Source organism: Drosophila arizonae, unplaced genomic scaffold, assembly GCF_054131065.1.
Source record: "Drosophila arizonae isolate 15081-1271.41 unplaced genomic scaffold, UAZ_ARI_1.0 ARI_Backbone_176, whole genome shotgun sequence".
Taxonomy (NCBI): Eukaryota; Metazoa; Arthropoda; class Insecta; order Diptera; family Drosophilidae; genus Drosophila; species Drosophila arizonae.
The window spans coordinates 4,866-9,497 of NW_028315233.1; the positions used below are offsets into that span (position 1 = coordinate 4,866).

The 4,632-nt window shown below is 43.9% G+C and overlaps 1 pseudogene; it reads right to left on the reverse strand.

Moving 5' to 3' along the window:
* Window positions 1-1,559: 1,559 nt before the first annotated feature.
* On the reverse strand, window positions 1,560-4,313 carry LOC149267717 (large subunit ribosomal RNA; annotated as a pseudogene).
* Between the last annotated feature and the right edge of the window lie 319 nt (window positions 4,314-4,632).

Sequence of the window (4,632 nt, forward strand, 5' to 3'; positions counted from 1 at the left end):
CACATCTGTGGCAAGCATAGGTGGGCGTCATCGGGTGCCAGCGGAACGAAAACCACTCAATATATATACGCTCACTATCCTCCAGGATATCGAGTGCCTTCCTCTCCAGCTCCAGTTGTACATTGACCGTGGGTCCAGCGTCGCTGTTCCATGGCTTCGACGAGATCCTAACCGACTTCTCGAACGCTGCATTGGAGCAGTGCCCGAAGAAGTGGTTTTTAAACAACCCCTCCATAAATTGCTTTGGCGTGATGCTGCTGTCCACATTGAGAACGTTAACTCTCGGCCTGAGAGCGGCGTTCTCCTTCACATCCAATCCTACTTCTCTGAACTTCGGGTTCGCAAGAACCTTCCGTATCTCGCCGGAGGATGGCGTGCGAATAATCGCGCCTCCTCGCTTGAGCTCACGCACTTCGTGCACACGTACACCAAGTGCGGGCGCGACTTCCTTACGGATACGCTCAGCAACTTGCTGAGGCGTCTCCTCCGGATTGCTCGACGTCACGATCGCTGACCAAGTTTCCGCAACTTTGCGGGCCCGAGGTGCAGCGACCGGAGCAGCGACTGCAGATGCAGTGACAGCGGCGTAGGAAGTGGCGGGTGCAGCTTGTGGGGCGGCGGTCTGGGGGCGAGTCCTTGCGATGGTCTCCAGCTCCTTCATCCTCCCATACATCTCCAGAATCAGCTCCTGGAATTTTGCAGCACTATCCAGCACGCTGAGCGCAACAGTGCCTGGCACATTGTCAGCGACAACGGCTCTCCGGAGCTCTCGCTCAATGGCCAACATGCGTTGCACCATTGAGTTGGAGCTCGCGGCACCAGCTCCAGCCGGCACCGAGCTAACGGAGCGGGCACTAGCAGCAGCAGCGGCAGCGGACGTCGACGGCGCCACAGGGGGGGCCGTAATCCGGGCAGCGGTGGCAGCAGGGACGGGGGCAGCGGCAGCGGCGGGGGCAGCGGCAGTGGCAGCAGCAAGCACTGCAGCCAAAGCAGTGACTCCAGCGGGGGCGGCGGGGGCAGCGGGTGCAGTAGTGGGGGCAGCGGGGGCAGCGGGGGCGACATTGGCTGCAGCGGCAGCCAGTGAGGCGTCGCTCTCGTCAGCCGAGCTGTCTTCACGCGCGCGGAGTTTCCTCGGCGGCGATTCCGTAGGCGGCGGCATGGCTGCGGCGTCGGCGACGTTTCGAAGAACAATCTTCGGCACGCGCCCACGCTTCTTCCTGGAGTTCGACCGCGTCGAACTCCCACTACTTGCCTCGGAGTCCATCCCTGGACGCTAGGCAACGAAAAAGCACTGCTACCCGAAAGTATGCAGTGGTTTTGTACTGTTCGCAAAAGTATGCAACTCTTTTTTGAACTCGCGCAATATGCTCAATTCTGATTGGCTGGCCAATCAGAACTATGCAACGGTACACCGTACACCGACGCACTAACACACGCGCAGCCGGAGATCGCTTATCGCGAGATGCTCGAAATAAGCACTTTTAAACAGCACTCAGCGTATTTTATTGCAGGGCAATAAAATACAGTTTACAGCGATGATGCGCGACAGAAAATACACAACCGTACGCGGCGACGATCAGAAGCAAACTGAGTAGATAGGGACAGTAGGAATCTCGTTAATCCATTCATGCGCGTCACTAATTAGATGACGAGGCATTTGGCTACCTTAAGAGAGTCATAGTTACTCCCGCCGTTGACCCGCGCTTACTTGAATTTCTTCACTTTGACATTCAGAGCACTGGGCAGAAATCACATTGTGTCAACACCCGCTAGGGCCATCACAATGCTTTGTTTTAATTAGACAGTCGGATTCCCCAAGTCCGTGCCAGTTCTGAATTGATTGTTAATTGATAATCGTTATAATTTAAAAGAACTAATCGGTTGCCCGGCTAGTATTCTTAAAAATTTTAGCAAGAAAGTTCCACAATTGGCTACGTAACTAAACTATCCGGGGAACAAGAAACTACCATAAAATGATAGATCTCTATTTACCCAGAACGAGCACATAAACCATGTTATTGTTTCCCAATCAAGCCCGACTATCTCAATCTTCAGAGCCAATCCTTATCCCGAAGTTACGGATCTAATTTGCCGACTTCCCTTACCTACATTATTCTATCGACTAGAGACTCTTCACCTTGGAGACCAGCTGCGGATATTGGTACGGCCTGTTGAGAAGTTTGCGTATCCCCACCATAAATTTTCAAGGTCCGAGGAGAAAATATCGACACAACAGTATATGTCATGCTCTTCTAGCCCATCTACCATATCTCTCTGCGAAAGACTTCCATGGTAGTACGGCTATAAAACAGAAAAGAAAACTCTTCCGATATCTCTCGACGGCTTCTTTATGGTCGTTCCTGTTGCCAGGATGAGCACGAGGCCCATATTTAATAACAAACGGATACTCAACAGGTTACGGAATTGGAACCGTATTCCCTTTCGTTCAAAATTATTCAAGTGTATAAAAATCGATAATTAGGCACATTTTTGTTTATTTATTTTGATTTTTCTTTACTTGAAAATTTTCGGCTTTCGCCTTGAACTTAGGACCGACTAACTCGTGATCAACCACTGTTCACACGAAACCCTTCTCCACTTCAGTCCTCCAAGGTCTCATTCGATTATTTGCTACTACCACCAAGATCTGTACCAATAGCGGCTCCATGCAGGCTTACGCCAAACACTTCTATGCACACTATTGTACCTTCCTACTCACTAAAGTTTCAAAATTTATATTACAAGTAATATAAATCATCTACTTTAGCGGTAATGTATAGGTATACAACTTAAGCGCCATCCATTTTAAGGGCTAGTTGCTTCGGCAGGTGAGTTGTTACACACTCCTTAGCGGATTTCGACTTCCATGATCACCGTCCTGCTGTTTTAAGCAACCAACGCCTTTCATGGTTTCTGTATGAGTTGTTAATTTGGGCACCGTAACATTACGTTTGGTTCATCCCACAGCGCCAGTTCTGCTTACCAAAAGTGGCCCACTGGGCACATTATATCATAACCTTAAACTTCATATCAAGAAAGTTAAGGTTCTTACCCATTTAAAGTTTGAGAATAGGTTAAGATCGTTTCGACCCTAAGGCCTCTAATCATTCGCTTTACCAGATAAGATTATTTTATATAATATTTAAATGCACCAGCTATCCTGAGGGAAACTTCGGAAGGAACCAGCTACTAGATGGTTCGATTGGTCTTTCGCCCCTATACTCAATTCTGACAATCGATTTGCACGTCAGAACTGTTTCGGTCTTCCATCAGGGTTTCCCCTGACTTCAACCTGATCAAGTATAGTTCACCATCTTTCGGGTCACAGCATATATGCTCAAGGTACGTTCTAGTTAGAGGTATAAATAATATAAATACCATTATACATAACTATATAGAACGCCCCGGGATTGTGTTAATCAACTATAAATAGTTAAAAAACTAATCCCATTAATAGTCAAGTTAATTACGCTATTAGGTTTATATCCCAATAACTTGCACATATGTTAGACTCCTTGGTCCGTGTTTCAAGACGGGTCCCGAAGGTATCCTGAATCTTACGCATTGTTAATCATACAAGTGCATATAATAAACACAAAAATCAATGATAATCATGCCATTATATAATTCCGAAAAATTAACGCACTGTATTGATATAAATCTATCAGCACTTTATCAAATTTACAGCTTTTATTTCATGTTAAAACGCAAGCATTTTAATTGAAATAAACTATATGCCATAATTTTATGATAAATTAATATGCTAATAGATTACAATGTCCTTATATGGAAAAAATGCACACTATTATTATAATATTGTTTAAATATTACAATTCTAATGATGAATTTTCCATAACGGATATTCAGGTTCATCGGGCTTAACCTCTAAGCAGTTTCACGTACTATTTAACTCTCTATTCAGAGTTCTTTTCAACTTTCCCTCACGGTACTTGTTTACTATCGGTCTCATGGTTATATTTAGTTTTAGATGGAGTTTACCACCCACTTAGTGCTGCACTATCAAGCAACACGACTCTTTGGAAACACCATCTAGTAATCATTAACGTTATACGGGCCTGGCACCCTCTATGGGTAAATGGCCTCATTTAAGAAGGACTTAAATCGTTAATTTCTCATACTAGAATATTGATGTTCCATACACTGCATCTCACATTTGCCATATAGACAAAGTGACTTAGTGCTGAACTGATTTCTTTTCGCTCGCCGCTACTAAGAAAATCCTTGTTAGTTTCTTTTCCTCCCCTAATTAATATGCTTAAATTCAGGGGGTAGTCCCATATGAGTTGAGGTTGTATAAAACAATGTTAATTTTGAACTTGTATATAATATCTGTTCAAATTTTATGGATTGTACTATTTATATTTAATATTTGTTTGTTTGAAGATTTCTATAATATGTTCAACAATTCTTTTTATCGCATCAATAATAAGAGGCAATTCTAGATGAAAAAAAAATAAAATTTTTTCTTTTATGCTAGACCTTCCTCAGTATTTTTTGATTTGAAAAAAGAAAATATATATATCTTCAATTTTCTCATACAAAATATACTATGAGATAATAGTACCTTTTTTTTCCATATATTATTTTAATATTATGAATATTATTTATAGA